The sequence below is a fragment of the Pinus tabuliformis genome, chromosome 1_2, assembly GCF_031772625.1.
Source record: "Pinus tabuliformis cultivar Carrire ecotype Pingquan chromosome 1_2, CPIR1, whole genome shotgun sequence".
NCBI lineage: Eukaryota > Viridiplantae > Streptophyta > Pinopsida > Pinales > Pinaceae > Pinus > Pinus tabuliformis.
The window spans coordinates 818,310,043-818,319,079 of record NC_142298.1 but is presented as its reverse complement, the minus strand read 5'-3'; positions in this window follow the sequence as shown (position 1 = coordinate 818,319,079).

The following is a 9,037-nucleotide window of genomic DNA, read 5'->3' as shown; positions in this document are numbered from 1 at the left end:
TTATTATATTTATAAATTTAGGGGGGGTTCTTAAAATTTTCCCTGCATTGACCCCTCTCTTTTTCCTCTCGAGACTACTACTCCATGTCCCAATCCATGAGGAGGGGAGCACTGTCTTACACCGATGCTTCCCATTCCAAAACTTCATAAGCTATCGACATTGACAGCTAGTGGTTATGGTAATAATTAATGAAGATGAATGAGGTTGGCATGGGCCTGCTCATGGCACCACAGAAAATTCAAGCAATCCAAGCAACACCACCCCTGCTAGAGCATTGGATCCATGTCCCTCCCTTCAACCAACTATCAATTCGTTTTCATATAAATTTACAAATGTCCCAAAAATTCACACAAAAATATCTATAATTATAGGGTGCAACAAAATGTATGTTACAGTATCCATTTTTTTATTTATCAAAAGAACTACATTTTTTATTTCATCTTCAAGAGGCAACTTTAACCACACTCAAAGTCCAAATTTTGTAAAATTTTAAACACTAGCCTTACTAAAGCTAACACAATTTTTGTAGTGCTAAATACAACCTATAAACCAAATGAAAGAGAAAAAGCTTGAGTGAAGAGAGCTCATACGTCACAAGAAGTGAAAAACTCTTGAAGCTTTGCAAAAAATAGCATCGAAACTTTTGAAATTTTGTCTATACTTTAAAAGATGAAACTTATTTTAAAAAAGAACTCCCCATGGATGGTATCAAACCCTAAAAAGGATGAGAATACTTCCATACCAAGGTTACAACACATTAAAATATTAAATCAATAAAAGTAGAATATAAGATTTTATGATACCACTTTAGAAAAACATATTTTAATGTAACCATGTTATAAAACATAAAAAAGAAATATCAAACAATCATATAATCTCTTATAATTAACATACTAAAATTCTAAAATTAAGAAAAAAAATAGAATAGATAAAAAATTTAAAACTTGCCTCATTAAAAAAAATACATAGATTTTGAGAAAGCATCCATCCACTATAATAGATAAATTGAGACTTATTATATTTTATAATTTCCAAAAAAATATAATAGATAAATCACTTCGTTATATGAGACTTATTCTACTTTATAAATTCAAAAAAATTATTTATACATCAAACACAAAAATATTCATATAAATTAATCTAAACCTAAAATTTTAGATAAATAATTTATAAAATATTACTTCATAGTTAGTAAGTTGATTTAATTTGCCTATGAAGAAAAATTCTATAATTAACAATATGTGAGCAAAGGTAGTCTCTTCCTGATAAAATCCTACTCCTAATACCAAAAGAATCTTATCATCATATTCGCATTGGATATGAATGATTATTTAAAAAAACATAGGAAACAAACATGGAACAAATGGATTGGTGTACCTACGTTGATGTTGTATATTGTTTAGGAAAATATCTAACAAATCATTCTTACCGAGAGTTAAATTTATACTCACATATGGTTCGCATGTGCATCATTTACCAAGGTTAATGCTTATTATAATGGTAGAAGGAGATATGGCTTAATTCGAATTAATCACAACTAACACTATCTCATATGATTGTACAGTTACAATTTATTAGAAAAAGTTATTCGAGGATTGTAATATCTCCCATTAATGTAAATTTTTTTAATTTTACTACAACCAAATAGACTATTACTATTTGTTTGAATTATAAACTATTTTTGGAATTTCAGTTATTAAAGGATAATATTTTACAGTTATGGGTAAATACTATTCTTTTTCTTACTAGGTAATTGGTTATGGAAACAGTTATCTATTCCAAAACTAAATCCTAGAGTATATTTGATGCAGGAGCATCTGACCACGCTTAATTAAAATTTAAATTCAATGCTATGAAAGGGGAAACGTGGAAAATCATTGTAAACCAAGGAAAATTCTATTTAAACAATGCTAAATTGATGGAATTGATAAGTCTCTAGAAGACTTGATTAAATGTAATTATCTTCCATGCATGCGAATGGAGAGATTTAGGGGTTTGATTGAGCGATTGTGGGAGAAACTCATGGATCTTAAACGATTCCTCCCTTTGTAATTTCCTATATAAGAGAATCTGTGTTGTGTGAAAGAGGGAGATAGAGTATGCAATGTAGTCGCAGGGCAATTTGTGACTCAGGCCATGAGGCCTTAGCCTGTAATCGAGTTCTGTTTATAATTGAAATATGCATGTTATTATACATTCAGGCGATGTATGGATTTTGTGTGTCTGTGTATTGTTTACATATACATTATTTACTGTAAGTTAATAAATATGCATGTGCAAGTGTAAGGGACGAAGTTCCTATGAACTTCACCTTAAACAGGTATGATAGAGATAAATTTGTATTGTAATGCGAATTCCATTGATAAGAGAACGAGAGATCCGTTGGATTTGAGAACTGATCAACGGAGGAGAGTTTCAATCACCATTGGAGTCGATTGAACAACACATCAGAAACAGTCGGATCGGCTAGATTGATGGATAATAATGATGGAAGAGGAATGGCAGAGATTAACACCACGTGTTAGTAGAAGGATGGAGTGGTCTTGGAAAGACGGCAAGCGTATCTCGCGTGCCCTAAAAGTTGTAACTGGTATTTCCTTAGCGGGAGACACGTAGCACAAGAAAACTACTTTTCTCATGCACTCTCGACCTGATATCGGTCGTGCAAAATTTTACGTGAGATTGCGCGACAACTGCTGTATCACGCAGGATTGATCGATGGTGGAGATCGGCCAAGCTAGTTGGTAAGAAGGTAACGCGATATCTGTTGGATCTAAAGGAGTGAAATTGATGGCGTGGATTGAAGCGCCTAACAAAGGGGAAAGTAAAAGAAGGACTGACGGTGATTGGTCAGGTTTGTTGTGAAGTTCGCTGATTGAAATGCTTTCAATGTATACATGGGCCCATAACCCATAGCTCCACGTACGAATTGGGTAAAGATGCAGTTTTGCTGCATCAATATTATAGTAAATGATCAAGAGGATGCAGATATGAGATCAAGAACAAAAATTAGAAACTGTGTTGAAGGGTCAAACAATTTGAGAAAGCTATGTCAGGTAAGGATCAGATAGCCAGTAAATTATTAAATCTCCAAGATGGAGAACTCCTGAAGCCAGGAGTAGCACGGGGGGAGATTGACCAAGTTTGGTATCTCAAGCCAGGGAGGAATTAAGTGCAGATCTTGATTTTTAAATCAATCTGGAGTAGCAGAAATAGATAAGTAAAAAGAATCTCTAACATAAGTTATTTATTGCAATGTAGTTTGACTGTTAAGACTGTGTCAATAAATCATGAATGTAGTAACTGTTGTAAACTTAAAGATAGGGTTTCTGTTATTTAAGCAAGGCGAGAGAATCTTATTAATTTCATTTCAGAATTGTTTCAATAAATCATGACTGTAGGTGACCGTTGTAAACTAAAAGACAGGGTCCCTGATATTTTAGTTATGGCAAGTGAACCTTATCAATTTCATTCCAGAGTCCTTTTCATTGATAAATAAATGCAAAGTAAATATAGAAGAAAAAAAGACTAGAAGAAAATCCTCTATGCTAGTTAAATATTTTGTGATTATTACTGTTGTATTTAGATGTAAAAGTAAATTAAAATTTCCCAATTGCATGGTAAAACTAGAAGCGAAAGAAACCCTGTAAATTGAGTATAGAAAAACAGAAAGAAAGTAAAGAATTTCTATGACTTACCGAAAATGACAAAAATTATGTAAAAGGACTTCGGTATTCGTCACTTGCACAGTTATATATAGAATTAACATTTAATCAAGAATAGGAAAATAACTAGAATAGTCATTTAAAAAAAAAGGGAAAAGGATTTTTTTTTTCAAGACAAGAAGTAAATTTACCACATATTTACTTGGCTCCCAACGGGATAATATAAACCAAACCATGTAACGTAAGTTGAAACAGAATAAGTACATTCTCTGCTTACACAAAAGCTTCATGGCTACAACACAGGAAATCTTATGTTTACCACAAGATCGATAGGAATTCTAGAGAGAAAAACTGTTCTTATAAGCATAAAGGAAATTACGAGTTAACTTAGAAACCCTAAGTATGTCCAAAGATCTAACCAGAAGTCCTTTCATTAACAAGAACAGACGAGAATCACATCTAGAGAAATAGAGTAGACGTTCAAGGGTTCGCTGTGAAGAACACTGTGAATAACCATTCGACATTCCAAAAGCAGCGTTATAGATACATAGAAGTGAAACGAAAAAAAAACCTCGCTATTAATGTCTCTGTCCCCAAAGTTACCATAAAGGGTTCAACCATTAAATAGTCTAGATAATGAGAAAAACAGAACAACCAGTTCTCTCAAGTGCTAGATTTCTCACCTTCGGCCGAGGCTGTAAGTCTCTTTAAAAAATTAAATAACATTCAGCACAAAAACTAACCGCGGAGTTTCCAACCCCCTGCAATCTCATTTCACCTATTCAAAACCTACTTACAGACTCAACAATTCCATTTGAAATAACCATTATAGACTTTTATCTAAATAGCCAACAACCCTATGCAAACTTTAGAACCAGAAGAGGATTAGAATACACCGTAAGGATGTGGAGAGTACAGCCGGTTGAAGGGTTAGCCATAGACCCACACCAAACCCCCGTATCCAGAGATCTTCGCCTTGTACCATGACAAGAAACAATATTAGAACCTAATGGGAGATGCATGCCTGAGATCGAACAAGAACTATAAAATGAAATGAAATATTGAATTAAGACCTTAACCATTTTCTTACCTAAAGAATATATGCATGCCTCTGTTTACGGTGTTCTAGAATAATGGAGGAGTCCCATAACCCTCCGTGAGAGACCACGATGCCAAATCGAAGAAACATTGTTGCAGAGAACCTGAACCAGGCGGGACCAAAAACCCTCAAAGTAAAACCATAACCAAGTGAGACCCCACAGCCGAGATATGAATGCCTGACAACCGATGAGTCATTTGATTCGGCCAGCTATAGAGAACCGTCGATGAAAGGGCCAGACTCTAAGAAGCATGGTTGAAGAAGGACAGACAGAAAGCCCTTAGGCTGCTAGCAAGCCCCAAAATCATATAGGATTAATATGCATGCAGAGATCAACGCACGAACTTATACCACTAGCGCCTGGGCCAACCACGAACCCAAAATAATTAAATTCTTCGGCAAATCGACATTAATGTTAGGATAAAAATCATATGTATAATAATCCTCTTTTAATGATCATCGTACCCAAGTATGTAATCTAATCGATTTCAAAGGATTCAAAATTTGTATTATATGGTCCCATCATTAGTTTGATAATTATGAGTCAAATCATTTATGACAGGTTTAATATTTGAATAAACGCACTTTAGCTTTAGTCACATAATATATGGACATTAATAAATATGTATACATATATTTGTGTTTGTTATTTTATTTTAATTTTTTTTTATGTGTCTAATATGGAGGTGTTACATATGGTATCAGAGCAGGCTCAGGTTTCCAAAACTGAGACCTCTGGGTAAGAAATAATAGTTTTTGATAATGTGCAGGTAGGAAGCAGCAAGGTTCAGTATGAGGCGAACCAGAAATTTACCACATGGTTCCATAATGGGAATAGGGCCAACAACATTTCAGGAAGGAAATTCGGAAGTTTGGTTGCAGCTGGGCGATGATACACAAAATCCCAATGCAGACCTCTGAACCACTATCCAAGAACTGAAAGGTGAGATGGCCCAACTCTGGGCAGACAATGAAAGACTAATGCAGGAACAAGATAAAATCTTAAAGAGCTTGTCAGATAGACACAATCACCGTCCACTAGCCCCTAGTCCAGAGCACGATCACACAACTGGGGAACAAGAATTCCGAACTAAAAACATGGAAATAGGAAGAGGAGAAGAAAACCAGGAGGAAGAATCAGGAAATGTGTCAGATCACAAGACAAAGAAGAAACAGAAAATAGAAATCCAAGGAGAATTTCGAAAAATCAAGCCTCCTCTCTTCGACGGGGAACAAGAAGAGGCCGTGGAAGCATGGTTAATTAATATGAACAAATATTTCCAATTGTATGAATATGATTACAATTTGAAGGCCCGTCTGGCCATTTTCCAGCTACAAGGCAAAGCTACATTATGGTATGAAGAAGTAAAAACAGTCCATGGAGTCAATGAATAGAGTATAACCTCAGATAAATTCCAAAAAAGTCTTCAAGGATAAGTATTTGACCGAGAGATTTTATGATGAGAAACCTAAGGAGTTCATGACCTCCGCTTGGGCCAAATGACCATGGATGAATTTATAACAAAATTTGCCTCATTGTTGTGATACGTTCCTTATATTCGCGAAGAAAAGGCCAAAGTACAACAGTTTGTCAGTAGTCTTCCATTATTTATGAAAGAACAACTGGAGTTTGACAACCCAAAAACCATGGACGAGGTCATTCGAAAAGCACGAATATATTATCATTAGAATCAACCAAAAGGAGATATGAGTAAAAGGTGGGCAGACAAGAAGGAAAATAAATTCATTTCCAGCCATATGGGAAATAAGAACAACAACAACAAGGGATTATTTAAAGGTCAAGGTAATCAGAATATGAATAAGCCTAGATTTAAGGTACTAGGAGAAACTAGGACCAATGAACAAATTGGAAAAAATGAAGCAGAAATAGTTAATAGACCCCCTGTATAGTGTTGGGTATGTGGAGGCCCGCATTATATTAAAAATTGCACTTAACGTAGGGGAGAAAACTAGATTTTGAAAATTCAAGAGGCCTCCACTATCAGAGAAGTGGCTAGAAGCATCCCTAAGATCAACACATCTCTGGAAGTTCATCAGGCGGAGTTTCAGCCAACTATGGTTGAATTTGAAGGTACTAGTTTTGACCAGACTTGCTCTATTTTAATAGATCCTAGAGCTATGTTAAGTTATGTCAATCCCAAGATAGTAGAACGATGTAGATTACAAGTGGTTAAATTTAAAAACCCATGGTTAGTACAGCTAGCCATAGGAGCAAAAAGAAGAGTTTTGTCTAAGGTAAATAACTTCCCCTTGAAATTAGATGGTAAATCTATTATAGTTGATTTAAATGTGCTACCCCTAGGGTCATACGACATTTTGATAGGTATGGACTAGTTAGAAAAGCACTGGTCTTTGGTAAATTGTAAGACAAAATCTATTAGCTACTGAAATGAAAAGGGTGAAAGACAAGAAATTATGGGTGTTCAAAAACCTCTGCAAATACGGCCAATAACAGGTTCCCAATTAGCCAAATGCATCCAGAAAGGTTGTGAAATATATGCTATACAAGTAGGGTATGCTGACTCTAAGGATAACCCCACATCACTAGAAGACATACGTGTAATACAAAATTCTCCAGATGTATTTCTTGAAGAAATACCAAGCCTACCCCCAAAAAGAGACATAGATTTTACTATTGAGCTGATTCCGGGAGCTGCCCCAGTGTCCCGAGCACCATACCGAATGAGTATCCCAAAACTAACAGAATTAAAGATGCAACTCCAAGAGTTGCTTGATAAGAAATATATTCATCCCAGTGTGTCTCCTTGGGGAGCTCCGGTGTTATTTGTTAAAAAGAAAGACGGAACCTTGCTAATGTGCATGGATTACCACTAGATAAACAAGCTGACCGTTAAAATCAAATACCCCCTTCCCCGTATAGACGTGCTTTTTGACCAAGTGACAGGCACAACCATTTTCTCAAAGATCGATCTTCATTCTGGGTATCATCATATCAGAATCAAGGAGGAAGATATTGCAAAAACTGATTTCAGGACACGTTATGGTCATTATGACTTTGTGGTTTTACCTTTTGGGCTAACTAACGCCCCAGCTACCTTCATGTGTCTCGTGAATAGCATTTTCCATCAGTTTTTAGATAAATTTGTATTAATCTTCATCGATGACATTCTGATCTACTCTCGGAATATGGAGGAGCATAAGGAACATCTCCGCATTGTACTGCAAGTCCTAAGAGAGCATCAACTATACGCTAAGTACAGTAAATGTGAATTCTTTAAAGATTAGATCCAATACTTGGGACACATTATCACCAAGGATGGAATTGCAATTGATCCAGAAAAGATAAGAACCATTATGGAGTGGTCAGTGCCAAAGGATGTGGCCGACATAAGATCATTTATGGGCCTGATTGGTTACTACCGCAGGTTTGTGGAGGGATTCTCTAAAGTGGCATATCCTATTACTTCCTTACAAAAGAAAGGAAGAAATTTCAAGTGGACCCCTGATTGTCAAAAGAGTTTTGATCAGCTCAAACATCTGCTTACCACCACACCCATTCGGAGCATCGCTGATCCCAACAAGGAATATGTGGTTTGTACGGATGCTAGTAAGGAGGGAGTGGGTGGCGTTCTTATGCAACAAGGCAGGGTAGTGGCTTATGAATCTAGAAAACTGAAGGAATATGAATAAAAAATATTCAGCATATGATTTAGAATTGATAGCGATCATCCACGCCTTAAAAATGTGGCGACATTATCTTTTATGTAAGAGATTTTTATTAATGACTGACCACCATAGTCTGATTAATTATTTCAAGCAGCTAACTTTAAATGCCAGGCAAGCTCGTTGGGCAGACTTCCTAAGTGAATTCGATTTCGAAATCAAACACATAAAAGGGAAGGAAAATTGAGTGGCAGATGCTTTAAGTCGAAAGGTAAGTTGTTTATATGAAATTTCTTTTAGTGAATCACGAACAACTTGTTTTGGGCAGATTCAAGAATCAGCCATGCAGGACTCTATATATAGACAACTATGGCAGTTAGCAAAAATTTCTAACAGCCATGAACAACAACTGGGTTATGAAATAAATGCAGAAAATTTACTAGCTTATAGGAAAATAATTTATGTGCCCAACTAGCAGCATCTCAAAAATTTAATTTTGGATGAATACCATAAGATTCCTTATGCAGGTCATCCCGAATACCAAAAAATGATCTCTTCCCTGTGGAAGGAATTCTTCTGGCCTAGTATGAAGAAGGAAGTGGCAGAATATTTGGCCAGATGCTTGGA